This window comes from Cryptomeria japonica, unplaced genomic scaffold (genome assembly GCF_030272615.1).
Source record: "Cryptomeria japonica unplaced genomic scaffold, Sugi_1.0 HiC_scaffold_534, whole genome shotgun sequence".
NCBI lineage: Eukaryota > Viridiplantae > Streptophyta > Pinopsida > Cupressales > Cupressaceae > Cryptomeria > Cryptomeria japonica.
The window spans coordinates 60,001-75,000 of NW_026729347.1; the positions used below are offsets into that span (position 1 = coordinate 60,001).

At 59.7% G+C, this 15,000-nt stretch overlaps 1 non-coding gene across 1 annotated transcript; it reads right to left on the reverse strand.

Moving 5' to 3' along the window:
* Positions 1 to 2,674: 2,674 nt before the first annotated feature.
* On the reverse strand, positions 2,675 to 2,793 carry LOC131872223 (5S ribosomal RNA). Its single transcript, XR_009370400.1, has one exon. It is a non-coding gene; the product is annotated as a 5S ribosomal RNA (ribosomal RNA).
* Between the last annotated feature and the right edge of the window lie 12,207 nt (positions 2,794 to 15,000).

A 15,000-nucleotide genomic window follows, 5' to 3' on the forward strand; every position in this document is an offset into this window, starting at 1 on the left:
GTGCTCTGAGGTGCGCACCCGGGAGCGCTACGAAGTGTGCTCCAAGGTGCGGCGTGCACGTTGTCGGAGCCCGGTTTGCCCCGGGTGCGCACCTCGCCTGCACCTTGGCCGGGGTGGGCACCTTGGCTGGGTTTGCCCAGGGTGCGCTCCGAAGCGGGGTTACTGGAGCGCCCCCTCTTTTTTTGTCAGAGCGTTTGGTGGGGTTTCTCGCATTGGCTCTTCCCAGGCCCGGTTGTTGGGTGCGCTCCCACCCTGGCGCGCGCGAAGTTGGAAGTTGGGTTAATTGCCCGGGCGCGCACCTTCGCCAGGGTGGGCACCTTGGTGCGCACACCTTGGCTGGGCTGCGCACCAGGGCGGGCTCAAGATGGCACCAGCATTCCCTTTTTCTCACTATCTTTCAAAACGGAAATTTTAAAATCTCGTTTTTTTTTTGCCTTTTATGGAAATTAGTGAAGGCATCGCATCAAAGGTGCGCACCTCGCTGCCCACCTTGGTGTGCTCCGAGGTGCCCACCACGGTGCGCAACGCCGGTGCGAACCCGGGAGCGCCCCGATGTGTGCTCCAAGGTGCGGCGTGCACGAAGTCGGACCCCGGTTTGCCCCGGGTGCGCACCTCGCGTGCACCTTGGTGCGCACACCTTGGCTGGGTTGCGCGGCCTGGTGGGCACCATGGTGCGCACCAAGGAGCGCTCCGAAGTGTGCTCCAAGGTGCGGCGTGCACGAAGTCGGAGCCCGGTTTGCCCCGGGTACGCACCTCGCGTGCACCTTCGCCGGGGTGGGCACCTCGGCTGGGTTGCGCGCCCTGGTGCGCACCAAGGAGCGCTCCGAAGTGTGCTCCAAGGTGCGGCGTGCACGAAGTCGGAGCCCGGTTTGCCCCGGGTGCGCACCTTCGCCGCGGTGCGCACCATGGCGTGCACGAAGTCGGAGCCCGGTTTGCCCCGGGTGCGCACCTCGCGTGCACCTTCGGCGGGGTTGCGCGCCCTGGTGGGCACCATGGTGCGCACCAAGGAGCGCTCCGAAGTGTGCTCCAAGGTGCGGCGTGCACGAAGTCGGAGCCCGGTTTGCCCCGGGTGCGCACCTCGCGTGCACCTTCGGCGGGGTTGCGCGCCCTGGTGGGCACCATGGTGCGCACCAAGGAGCGCTCCGAAGTGTGCTCCAAGGTGCGGCGTGCACGAAGTCGGAGCCCGGTTTGCCCCGGGTGCGCACCTCGCGTGCACCTTCGCCGCGGTGGGCACCATGGCGTGCACGAAGTCGGAGCCCGGTTTGCCCCGGGTGCGCACCTCGCGTGCACCTTCGCCGGGGTGGGCACCTCGGCTGGGTTGCGCGCCCTGGTGCGCACCAAGGAGCGCTCCGAAGTGTGCTCCAAGGTGCGGCGTGCACGAAGTCGGAGCCCGGTTTGCCCCGGGTGCGCACCTCGCGTGCACCTTCGCCAGGGTGGGCACCTCGGTGCGCACACCTTCTCAATGTTTTCTTGCCTTTTCTGGAAATTGGTGAAGGCAGCGCATCAAAGGTGCGCACCTCGGTGTGCTCCGAGGTGCGAACCCGAGAGCGCTCCGAGGTGCCCACGAAGTCGAAAGTCGGGTTAATTGCATTGTTTTCCCCGGGTGCGCTCCGAGGTGCGCAACATCGGCGCGCACCAAGGAGGGCTCCGAAGTGTGCTCCAAGGTGCGCACGATGGCGTGCACCTCTGGTGCGCACGATTCGGAGCTCGGTTTGACCGGGGTGCGCACACCTTGGCTGGGTTGCGCACCTTTTGTGCGCTCCAAGGTGCGCACGAAGTCGGAGCTCGATTTGCCCCGGGTGCGCACCTTCGCCAGGGTGCGCACCTTGATGCGCACGCCTTGGCTGGGCTGCGCACCTTGGTGGGCGCCATGGTGCGCACCTTTCGTGCGCTCCAAGGTGCGCACGAAGTCGGAGCTCGGTTTGCCCCGGGTGCGCACCTTGGTGGGCGCCATGGTGCACTCCGAGGTGCCCAAGATTGGTGCGCACCAAGGAGCGCTCCGAAGTGCGCTCCAAGGTGCGCGCGAAGTCGAAAGTTGGGTTAATTGTCCGGTTTGCCTCGGGTGCGCACCTTGCGTGCACCTTCGCCAGGGTGGGCGCCTTGGTGCGCACACCTTGGCTGGGCTGCGCACACCTTGGCACCCGCGTTTCCTTCATTTTAAATTTTTTTTTTTTACAATCTCTCAAGTGGGAAATTCTATAATCTCAACTTTTTTTGCCTTTTCAGGAAACTTTTGAATGGAGCGCATCATTGGTGCGCTCCGAAGTGTGCTCCAAAGCTCTCTCCAGCTGCGTGCACCTGCCCCGGCCGCGCACCCGGCCCCGCCCAGCTTCGCTCACCTGTCCCGGGCGTCTGGTGCGGAACCTTAGAGTAAGAAACATCACCGTGCACCTTGGCCAACGTGCGCGACTCGACCGAGCGCGCACTGGCCGAGGTGCACACCGATTTCACCTGGGTGCGCGCGCAGCACCTCGGGCGCACCGGGGTGCGCGCACAACGCCCGGGTTGCACCGTGGCCTGTGTGCTCGGGGCGCCTCGGGTGCGCGCTCGGTGTCGCCCCCGCGCGCGCGGTAGTGCGGGCAGCGCACCCCGGCCCGGCCCGGCCCCGACGAGAACGCAAACGGGCAAAAGGTTTATTCAAATAGCATTGCGACGCCCGGCGAAAAACTAAAAAAGGGTGCAACACCGGGACTTCCCGGGAGGTCACCCATCCCAGTACTACTCCGGCCCAAGCGCGCTTAACTGCGGAGTTCTGATGGGATCCGGTGCACTAACGCTGGTATGATCGCACCCGTTATGAGCTTGTCGCAGTGTGTACTTAGCAAACCGCGACCCACGTGCGAATCCACCCCGGCCACCCACCCCCGTCGAGGTGCACACCCTCCCTCGCGAAGTGCGCCCCGTTCGCCAAGTGTGAGCCCTGCCCGGGTGCGCGCACCTTGCTAGGGCGTCGGGTGTGCACCCGGCCCGGCCTACGTGCGTGCACCTGGAGGGGGCGTCGTGTGCGTGCAGTGTCCCGTCTGCAACGCGGTGCCCACACACCACCTCGGGCGCAACGACCTGCGCTCACATGTGGGCCGAGTGCACCTTGGTGCATGTTCGGGGCGCCTCGGGTGCACGCTCGATCTTGCCCCGGTGCACCAAGGCGCTCGGTTTGCCCCGGGTGCGCACTTGGTGCAAGGTGGGCACCCAAAATAGGGATCAAGCACCAAAACACAAGTTTCGGGATGCAAAATGGGACCCAAGGACCACAAATGCGTTCCAAGACCCATGATGGGTCCACGAGAACAAAAATGTGTTCCGAGACTTAATAAACAAATATTGGGTTTTAGGAGAAGAAACATGCTCTGATGCCCAAAACGAGAATCGACCCCGAAAAGGCCACAGGCCAAAAGTGGGATGCGAGACAAAAAAAAATGGGACCCGAGGACCAAAATTGGGTTCCCAGGTCGAAGACAGGGCAACCGGACAAGAAACGACCTCTAAGGCTCGAAATGAGTCCCGACGACTAAAACTTGACAAGAAGCACCCATCAGGCACCCAACTCGACACCCATGGGATGCCGACCCACCCGGGCTTCCACCTAGCACACCTTGGCACCCACCCACCCTCGCACCCAACCTCGCACCCAACTTAGCACCTTTGAACCCACATTGGCACTCACCCTGACCCTGGCACCTTGGAACCCACATTGGCACTCACCTTGACCCTGGCACCCACCTTTGCACTCACCTTGGGACCCACCCTGGCTCCCACCTCGGCACCCACCCAGACACCCACCTTGGTTCCTTGGCACCCACCTTGGATCCTTGGCACCCACCCCGACACCCACCTTGGCACGCAACTTGGCTACTTGCCACCCACCTTGGCTCCTTGACGCCCACCCCGACAACCACCCCGTGACCTACCCTGGCTAGGGTTGGTGCACACCCACCCTGGTGCCCACCTTGGCACCCACCCTATGACCCACCTTGGCACGCACCTTAGTACCCACCCCGTTACCCACCCTAGGACCCACCCCGTGACCCACCTTGGCCAGGGTGGGTGCACCCACCCTGGTGCCCACCTTGGCACCCACCCATCCTAGCACCCAGCCTGTGACCGGGCTTGGAACCCAACCTTGCACCCGCACCCGTCTTGGCCAGTGTGGGTGCGCACCCATCCTGGCACCCACGTTGTGACACACCCTTTAACCCACGCACCCTAGCACCCACGTTGGCACCCACCTTGGAACCCAACCTAGCAACTTGGCACCCACCCCGTGACCCACCTTGGCATCCACCATAGCAGTCGCCGACTTGGCACCCACCTCGGCACCCACCTTGACACTTGTGGACCCACCTTGCCACTCACCCTAGCATCGACCCATCCTAGCACCCACCCTGGCACCTTTGCACCCTAGCACTCACCCATCCTAGCACCTAACCTGTGACCCACCTTGACACTCACCCTCGCACCCACCTTGGAACCCAACCTAGCACCCACCCACCCTGACACCAACCCTAGCACCTACCCACCCTTGCACCCACCCTGTGACCCATCTTGGCACCCACCCATCCTACCACTCAACCTATCACCCACCTTCTCACCCACCTTGGCATCCACCTTAGCACCCACCCACACTGGCACCTTGGCACCCACCTCGGGCAAGGTGGGTGCACACCCACCCTGGCACCCAATTTAGAACCCACCGAGCATGTTACCCACCTTGGCACCCACATTGCAGCCCACCCTAGTACCCACCCTATGACCCACATTGGCATCCACACCCTAGCACCCAGGCACCTCGACACCCGCCTTGACACCCACCCTAGCACTGAACCTGTGACCCACCTTGGAACTCACCCTAGAACCCACCCACCCTGTGAACCACCTTGGCATCCACCTTAGCACCCACCCACCTTGGCACCCACTCTAGCACTCACCCATCCTAACACCCAACTTGTTACCCACCTTGGCACCCGCCCTCGCGTCCACCTTGAAACCCACCCTAGCACCCACCCACGCAGGAGCCCACCTTGGCACCCAACCTAACACCCACGCATCCTGGCACCCAACTTGTGACCCACCTTGGAACCCACCCTAGTACCCACCTTTGAACCCACTATATCACCAACCCACCTTGGCACCCACCCTATGACCCTCTTTGGAATCCACCCTAGCACGCACCCACCCTGGCACCCACCATGGAGCGCACCCTAGCACCCACCCACCTCGGCACGCACCTCAACACCCACCTTGGTGTGCGCACTGCGCCAACCTCTCAAAGACCCTATGTGGTGCGCTCCAAAGTGTACACCTTTGGTGCGCTCCAAGGTGCGCACCTTTGGTGCACACCGAGGTGCACACCAAAGTGTGCACCGAGGTGAGCACCAAAGTGCACTCCAGGGTGCACACCAAGGCGTGCACCTTTGGTGCGGTCAATGCAAACGAATTCGGAAGTTGGGGTCGATGTCCTAATCGCTGCTGCAGACTACACGTATGAGAATCGGACAAATAGCTTTATATAGGGGAGGTGTTGCGTTTGATGGGTCGACTCCCCTGGTTGTGTGCACTGCACCAACTTCAAAGACCCTGTCTTGTTTAAGAAGTCAAAAGTTGGGGTGGATGTCCTAATCATTGCTGCAGTCTACGCATGTATGAGAATCAGACAAATAGCTTATATAGGGGAGGTGTTGCATTCGGTGGGTTGACTCCCCTGGTTGTGCGCACTGCGCCAACCTCAAAGACCCCGCATAGCAGAAGAAGTCGGAAGTCGGATTTTGGTGAGCACCAAGGCGTGCACCTTTGGTGCGGTCAACGCAGACGAATTCAGAAGTTGGGGTGGATGTCCTAATCGTTGTTGCAGGCTACACATGTATGAGAATCAGACAAATAGCTTATATAGGGGAGGTGTTGGGTTTGATGGGTCAACTCCCTTGGTTGTGCGCATTACGCCAACCTCAAAGACCTTGTTTTCGTTAAGAAGTCAAAAGTTGGGGTCAATGTCCTAATGGCTCCTGCAGGCTACACATGTATGAGAATCGGACAAATAGCTTATATAGGGGAGGTGTTGGGTTTGATGGGTCGACTCCCCTGGTTGTGCGCATTACGTCAACCTCAAAGACCTTGTTTTCGTTAAGAAGTCAAAAGTTGGGGTCGATGTCCTAATTGCTCCTGTAGACTACACATGTATGAGAATCAGACAAATAGCTTATATAGGGGAGGTGTTGGGTTTGATGGGTTGACTCCCCTAGTTGTTCGCATTACACCAACCTCAAAGACCTTGTTTTCGTTTAGAAGCCGAAAGTTGGGGTCGATGTCCTAATTGCTCCTGCAGGCTACGCATGTATGAGAATCAGACAAATAGCTTATATAGGGGAGGTGTTGGGTTTGATGGGTCGACTCCCCTGGTTGTGCGCATTGCGCCAACCTCAAAGACCCTGCATTGCGGATGAAGTCGAAAGTCAGAGTTTGGTGTGCTACAAGGTGTGGTCGAAGGTGCTCACCTAGGTGTGCACCTTTGGAGCACAGGAAAAGTGCCCTCCAAAAGTGCGCACCTTTGGAGTGCACAAAAGTGCCCTCCAAAAGTGCGCACCTTTGGAGCGCAGAAAAGTGCCCTCCAAAAAGTGCCCTCCAAAAGTGCGCACCTTTGGAGCGCAGAAAAGTGCCCTCCAAAAAGTGCCCTCCAAAAGTGCGCACCTTTGGAGCGCAGAAAAGTGCCCTCCAAAAAGTGCCCTCCAAAAGTGCGCACCTTTGGAGCGCAGAAAAGTGCCCTCCAAAAAGTGCCCTCCAAAAGTGCGCACCTTTGGAGCGCAGAAAAGTGCCCTCCAAAAAGTGCCCTCCAAAAGTGCGCACCTTTGGAGCGCAGAAAAGTGCCCTCCAAAAAGTGCCCTCCAAAAGTGCGCACCTTTGGAGCGCAGAAAAGTGCCCTCCAAAAAGTGCCCTCCAAAAGTGCGCACCTTTGGAGCGCAGAAAAGTGCCCTCCAAAAAGTGCCCTCCAAAAGTGCGCACCTTTGGAGCGCAGAAAAGTGCCCTCCAAAAAGTGCCCTCCAAAAGTGCGCACCTTTGGAGCGCAGAAAAGTGCCCTCCAAAAAGTGCCCTCCAAAAGTGCGCACCTTTGGAGCGCAGAAAAGTGCCCTCCAAAAAGTGCCCTCCAAAAGTGCGCACCTTTGGAGCGCAGAAAAGTGCCCTCCAAAAGTGCGCACCTTTGGAGCGCACAAAAGTGCCCTCCAAAAGTGCGCACTTTTGGTGCGCACCAAGGCGCTGGTTCGGTCGTTGCAGGCGAGTTCGGAAGTTGGGGTCGATGTCCTGAGCGGAGGTGCAAACTACACAGGTGTCGGAATCGGACAAATAGCTTATATAGGGGAGGTGTATGCTTCGATGGGTCGACTCCCCAGGTTGAGCGCACCGCGCCAACCTCAAAGACCCTACGGTATGGATGAAGTCGGAAGTTGGGTCCGATGACCGATTCGATTAGTAGGTATGCTCATGAGGTCGGAATTTGGGTCCGATGACCTGCCATGTGCAGGAAGGCGAATGTTGACACTGTGCGTTGCAAGGTGCACACCAAGGCGCTGGTGCGGTCTTTTTAGTCGAGTTCGGAAGTTGGGGTCGATGTCCTGATCGGAGGTGCAAGCTACACAGGTGTGGGAATCGGACAAATAGCTTATATAGGGGAGGTGTATGCTTCGTTGGGTCGACTCCCCGGGTTGAGCGCACCGCGCCAACCTCAAAGACCCTACGGTATGGATGAAGTCGGAAGTTGGGTCCGATGACCGATTCGATATGTAGGCATACTCGCGAGGTCGGAATTTGGGTCCGATGACCTGCCACGTGCAGGAAGGCGAATGTTGGCACTGTGCGTTGCAAGGTGCGCACCAAGGCGCTGGTTCGGTCGTTGGAGGCGAGTTCGGAAGTTGGGGTCGATGTCTTGATCGGAGGTGCAAACTACACAGGTGTGGGAATCGGACAAATAGCTTATATAGGGGAGGTGTATGCTTCGTTGGGTCGACTCCCCGGGTTGAGCGCACCGCGCCAACCTCAAAGACCCTACGGTATGGATGAAGTCGGAAGTTGGGTCCGATGACCGATTCGATATGTAGGCATACTCGCGAGGTCGGAATTTGGGTCCGATGACCTGCCATGTGCAGGAAGGCGAATGTTGGGACTGTGCGTCGCAAGGTGCGCACCAAGGCGCTGGTGCCGTCGTTGCAGTCGAGTTCGGAAGTTGGGGTCGATGTCCTGGTCAGAGGTGCAAACTACACAGGTGTGGGAATCGGACAAATAGCTTATATAGGGGAGGTGTATGCTTCGATGGGTCGACTCCCTGGGTTGAGCGCACCGCGCCAACCTCAAAGACCCTACAGTATGGATGAAGTCGGAAGTTGGGTCCGATGACCGATTCGATACGTAGGCATATTGGCGAGGTCTGAATTTGTGTCCGATGACCTGCCATGCGCAGGAAGGCGGAATTTGGGTCCGATGACCGAGTTGATGGCGTGCCATGCGCAGAAAGGCGGAATTTGGGTCCGATGACCGAGTTGATGTTGATGGCCCGCCATGCACAGGAAGGCGGAATTTGGGTCCGATGACCGATTTGAAGGCGTGCCATACGCAAAAAGGCGGAGTTTGGGTCCGATGACCGAGTTGATATTGATGGCCCGCCATGCGCAGGAAGGCGGAATTTGGGTCCGATGACCTGACATACGCATGGAGTCCGACTCGGGGGCCGATGTTCGATTCGATGACTTGCATTGTGGGTAAAGTCGGAAGTTGTGGTCTTTGACCCGATTCGATGACCAGACTTCGGCTGCTTGAGAATCGGACAAATAACTTATATAGGGGAGGTAGTGTTCTCGAGCATCCTCCCCCCGTGCCCGTTTATGTCGATTGATGCTGGTGCTCGACTGGTTGGAGCGCTCGGATGCAAAAATCTTGCACCAGGATTTATCGATTGTGATGGACACGGCAAGTCTCCTGATTGCTATGCAGGAGCTCATCGTGAATCTCTATGCGGCCTTGGTATGGACTCGACCTGCGGAATGGTTCGGCAATGGTAGTCGCTCCAACACGTCCTTGCAATGGCCACAGAGGTGATTCGACTAGAGCTCCAGTCTAGCTTTTGGGTTGCTTGGCGGACTGGTATAGCCGCGATCGAGTTCCGGCCATGAACGTTTTAGATAGCTCTTGGGCTTTCTGGGACGGAAGTCGGAAGTTTGGGCTGTTGTCCGATTTGATGACCATTCTTCGGATGTGTGAGAATCGGACAAATAACTTATATAGGGGACTGTGTTGTCTCACGCAGCCCCCTCCGTGCCCCTCTATCTCGACCGATGTTGGTGCTTGAAAGGGTTGGGATCGCTCGGATTTATAAACGTGCACCACCATTTGTCGAGTGTGAGGGACGCGGCAGGTCTCCTAAATGCTATGCGGGCGCTCTCTGAGAATCTCTATCCGGCCTCGACACAGACTAGTCTTGCTGAATGGTTTGGCACTGGTAGTCGATCCAACACGTCGTTGTTGTGGCCGCCTAGGCGATTCGATTCGAGCCCCCGTCTAGCTTTTGGGTTGCTTGGCGGATTTTGCCCTATCCGCAAGTGAGCTCGGTCCCTAAACGTTCGAGAAACCCGATTGCTATGCGCCGACTCTCTTTCTTGCGAGCCTCCATCTAGCTTTTGGGTCTCTACGGAACGGAAGTCGGAATCTGGGACCGTTGTTTGATTCGACGAGGCAGACTACGGTTGTGCGAGAATCGGACAAATAACTTATATAGGGGAGGTGTTGACTGGAGCATTCTCCCCCGTGCCCCTCTAACTCGACCAATGCTGGCGCTCGAACGGTGGTAGCGCTCGGATTTTCATTGAGCGCCAGCATTGGTCGATTTAGAGGGGCATGCGAGATTCCCGAATGCTATGCGAGGGCTCTAACGGAAATGTCTATTGGTTTCGGTATGGATGCAATTGCGAGTGGTTCGGCAAAGGTAGTCGTTCCGATGCGTCCATGTCGTGGCCAAATCGATAATTCGATTTGAGCCCTCGTATAGCATTTGGGTCTCTCGATGTGATTCCGCATTCCAGTCCCTTTGGGCACTGCTTGAGCCGCATCCCAGGGGGTTCCCTTCCCAATAATCTGCCTCGCAACCCGATTGCTATGCGGTGAGGCTCCTCGGCCGCCTCGGAACTATCTGTGTATCAGACGCATCGCGGGATAAGGGGTTGGCAACGGTAGTCGCCCCAAGCGCGTCCGATGCTTGGACCATTCCGAGGCGGCCCTGAAGCCTCTTCCGTCTAGCCGTTGGGTCCTTCTCGCCGCATCCCTCGCCTCGCACCCCGATTGCTATGCGGTGAGGCTCCTCGGCCGCCTCGGAACTATCTGTGTATCGGACGCGTCGCGGGATAAGGGGTTGTCACTGGTAGTCGCCCCAAGCGCGTCCGATGCTTGGACCATTCCGAGGCGGCCCTGAAGCCTCTTCCGTCTAGCCGTTGGGTCCTTCTCGCCGCATCCCTCGCCTCGCACCCCGATTGCTATGCGGTGAGGCTCCTCGGCCGCCTCGGAACTATCTGTGTATCGGACGCGTCGCGGGATAAGGGGTTGTCATTGGTAGTCGCCCCAAGCGCGTCCGATGCTTGGACCATTCCGAGGCGGCCCTGAAGCCTCTTCCGTCTAGCCGTTGGGTCCTTCTCGCCGCATCCCTCGCCTCGCACCCCGATTGCTATGCGGTGAGGCTCCTCGGCCGCCTCGGAACTATCTGTGTATCGGACGCGTCGCGGGATAAGGGGTTGTCACTGGTAGTCGCCCCAAGCGCGTCCGATGCTTGGACCATTCCGAGGCGGCCCTGAAGCCTCTTCCGTCTAGCCGTTGGGTCCTTCTCGCCGCATCCCTCGCCTCGCACCCCGATTGCTATGCGGTGAGGCTCCTCGGCCGCCTCGGAACTATCTGTGTATCGGACGCGTCGCGGGATAAGGGGTTGTCACTGGTAGTCGCCCCAAGCGCGTTCGATGCTTGGACCATTCCGAGGCGGCCCTGAAGCCTCTTCCGTCTAGCCGTTGGGTCCTTCTCGCCGCATCCCTCGCCTCGCACCCCGATTGCTATGCGGTGAGGCTCCTCGGCCGCCTTGGAACTATCTGTGTATCGGACGCGTCGCGGGATAAGGGGTTGTCACTGGTAGTCGCCCCAAGCGCGTCCGATGCTTGGACCATTCCGAGGCGGACCCGAAGCCTCTTCCGTCTAGCCGTTGGGTCCTTCTCGCCGCATCCTTCGCCTCGCACCCCGATTGCTATGCGGTGAGGCTCCTCGGCCGCCTCGGAACTATCTGTGTATCGGACGCGTCGCGGGATAAGGGGTTGTCACTGGTAGTCGCCCCAAGCGCGTCCGATGCTTGGACCATTCCGAGGCGGACCCGAAGCCTCTTCCGTCTAGCCGTTGGGTCCTTCTCGCCGCATCCCTCGCCTCGCACCCCGATTGCTATGCGGTGAGGCTCCTCGGCCGCCTTGGAACTATCTGTGTATCGGACGCGTCGCGGGATAAGGGGTTGTCACTGGTAGTCGCCCCAAGCGCGTCCGATGCTTGGACCATTCCGAGGTGGACCCGAAGCCTCTTCCGTCTAGCCGTTGGGTCCTTCTCGCCGCATCCCTCGCCTCGCACCCCGATTGCTATGCGGTGAGGCTCCTCGGCCGCCTTGGAACTATCTGTGTATCGGACGCGTCGCGGGATAAGGGGTTGTCACTGGTAGTCGCCCCAAGCGCGTCCGATGCTTGGACCATTCCGAGGCGGACCCGAAGCCTCTTCCGTCTAGCCGTTGGGTCCTTCTCGCCGCATCCCTCGCCTCGCACCCCGATTGCTATGCGGTGAGGCTCCTCGGCCGCCTTGGAACTATCTGTGTATCGGACGCGTCGCGGGATAAGGGGTTGTCACTGGTAGTCGCCCCAAGCGCGTCCGATGCTTGGACCATTCCGAGGCGGCCCCGAAGCCTCTTCCGTGTAGCCGTTGGGTCGTTCTCGCCGCATCCCTCGCCTCGCACCCCGATTGCTATGCGGTGAGGCTCCTCGGCCGCCTTGGAACTATCTGTGTATCGGACGCGTCGTGGGATAAGGGGTTGTCACTGGTAGTCGCCCCAAGCGCGTCCGATGCTTGGACCATTCCGAGGCGGCCCCGAAGCCTCTTCCGTGTAGCCGTTGGGTCCTTCTCGCCGCATCCCTCGCCTCGCACCCCGATTGCTATGCGGTGAGGCTCCTCGGCCGCCTTGGAACTATCTGTGTATCGGACGCGTCGCGGGATAAGGGGTTGTCACTGGTAGTCGCCCCAAGCGCGTCCGATGCTTGGACCATTCCGAGGCGGACCTGAAGCCTCTTCCCTCTAGCCGTTGGGGCTTTCTCGCCGCATCCCTCGCCTCGCACCCTGATTGCTATGCTGTGAGGCTCCTCGGCCGCCTTGGAACTATCTGTGTATCGGACGCATCGCGGGATAAGGGGTTGGCAGTGGTAGTCGCCCCAAGCGCATCCGATGCTTGGACCATTCCGAGGCGGCCCTGCAGCCTCTTCCGTCTAGCCGTTGGGGCCATCTCGCCGCATCCCCCACCTCGCACCACGATTGCTATGCGGTGAGGCTCCTTGGCCGCCTCGGAACTATCTGTGTATCGGACGCATCGCGGGATAAGGGGTTGTCACTGGTAGTCGCCCCAAGCGCGTCCGATGCTTGGACTATTCCGAGGCGGCCCTGCAGCCTCTTCCGTCTAGCCGTTGGGGCCATCTCGCTGCATCCCCCACCTCCTCGGCCGCCTCGGAACTATCTGTGTATCGGACGCATCGCGGGATAAGGGGTTGGCAGTGGTAGTCGCCCCAAGCGCGTCCGATGCTTGGACTATTCCGAGGCAGCCCTGCAGCCTCTTCCGTCTAGCCTTTGGGGCCATCTCGCCGCATCCCTCGCCTCGCACCCCGATTGCTATGCGGTGAGGCTCCTCGGCCGCCTGGGAACTATCTTCGTATCGGACGCATCGCGGGATAAGGGGTTGTCACTGGTAGTCGCCCCAAGCGCGTCCGATGCTTGGACTATTCCGAGGCGGCCCTGTGGCCTCTTCCGTCTAGCCGTTGGGGCCATCTCGCCGCATCCCCCACCTCGCACCCCGATTGCTATGCGGTGAGGCTCTTCGGCCGCCTTGGAACTATCTTCGTATCGGACGCATCGCGGGATAAGGGGTTGTCACTGGTAGTGGCCCCAAGCGCGTCCGATGCTTGGACTATTCCGAGGCGGCCCTGCAGCCTCTTCCGTCTAGCCGTTGGGGCCATCTCGCCGCATCCCCCACCTCGCACCCCGATTGCTATGCGGTGAGGCTCCTCGGCCGCCTTGGAACTATCTTCGTATCGGACGCATCGCGGGATAAGGGGTTGTCACTGGTAGTCGCCCCAAGCGCGTCCGATGCTTGGACTATTCCGACGCGGCCCTGTGGCCTCTTCCGTCTAGCCGTTGGGGCCATCTCGCCGCATCCCCCACCTCGCACCCCGATTGCTATGCGGTGAGGCTCCTCGGCCGCCTTGGAACCATCTTCGTATCGGACGCATCGCGGGATAGGGGGCTGTCACTGGTAGTCGCCCCAAGCGTGTCCGATGCTTGGACCATTCCTAGGCGGCCCTGAAGCCTCTTCCGTCTAGCCGTTGGGGCCTTCCCGCCCCATCCCTCGCCTCGCACCCCCGATTGCTATGCGGTGAGGCTCCTCGGCCGCCTTGGAACCATCTGTGTATCGGACGCATCGCGGGATAAGGGGTTGGCACTGGCAGTCGCCCCAAGCGCGTCCGATGCTTGGACCATTCCGAGGTGGCCCTGAAGCCTCTTCCGTCTAGCCGTTGGGGCCTTCCCGCCCCATCCCTCGCCTCGCACCCCGATTGATATGCGGTGAGGCTCCTCGGCCGCCTTGGAACTATCTGTGTATCGGACGCATCGCGGGATAAGGGGTTGGCACTGGTAGTCGTCCCAATCGCATCCGATGCTTGGACCATTCCGAGGCGGCCCTGCAGCCTCTTCCGTTTAGCCGTCGGGGCCTTCCCGCCGCATCCCTCGCCTCGCATCCCGATTCCTATGCGGTGAGTCTTCTCGGCCGCCGCGGAACTATACCTGTTATTGCTACTGCATCCTTCGGCTGGTAACCTCCTCTGCCGCCTTGGAACGTTCTCTTTGTCGGACGCGTCGCGGGATAAGGGGTTGGCACTGGTAGTCGCCCCAAGCGCGCCCGATGCATAGACCGCTCCGAGTCGACCTTGCTTTCAGCCTCTCACATGCATAGACCTCTCTGAGTCGACCCTGCAGCCTCTCACGTTTAGCCTTTGGAATCTCGCCTCACAACATGATTGCTATCCTTGATGCATCCCTTGCCTCGAGCCCTGATTGCTTTCTTGGCTGCATCCCTCCTCTCCTCACAGCCCGGTTGTCATCACTGCTTCATCCGTCGCTTCATGCATTCTGGCTGCTGGGCCCTTCCCACCGCACACCTCGATTGCTATCTCTTCTGCATCACACACCCCGATTGCTATCTCTGCTACATCCCTCGGCTCTCACTTCTGCATCCTTCGCCTCACACCTCGATTGCTATCAATGCTGCATCCGTAACCTCACACCCCGATTGCTATGCGGGGAGGCTCCTTGGCCGCCTTGGAAATTTCTGTGTGTCGGACGCACCGCGGGATAAGGGGTTGGCACTGGTAGTCGCCCCAAGTGCGCCCGATTCTTAGACCGCTTCGAGGTGACCTCGTAGCCTCTTTCGTCCAGGCTTCCTGCCTTCAACGCCCTTTTTACACCTCGATTGCTATGCGCGGGCTCGTTGGCGTCTATCACCTCTCTGCGAAGAGTGGCACGATGATTGTTGGGGTAAATCGTAGCAGTCCGATCTCTGGCCTTGGGCCATTGTGAGGGCTGATCGATTTCCTGTGCGCATCTCGTGTTCGCCCAGTAACAGACTCGACGACTTGTAATCGGTCTTGTTCCCGATTGTTCCTGGAGGTAGTCTTCGGAACTCTTGGATTTGACCTG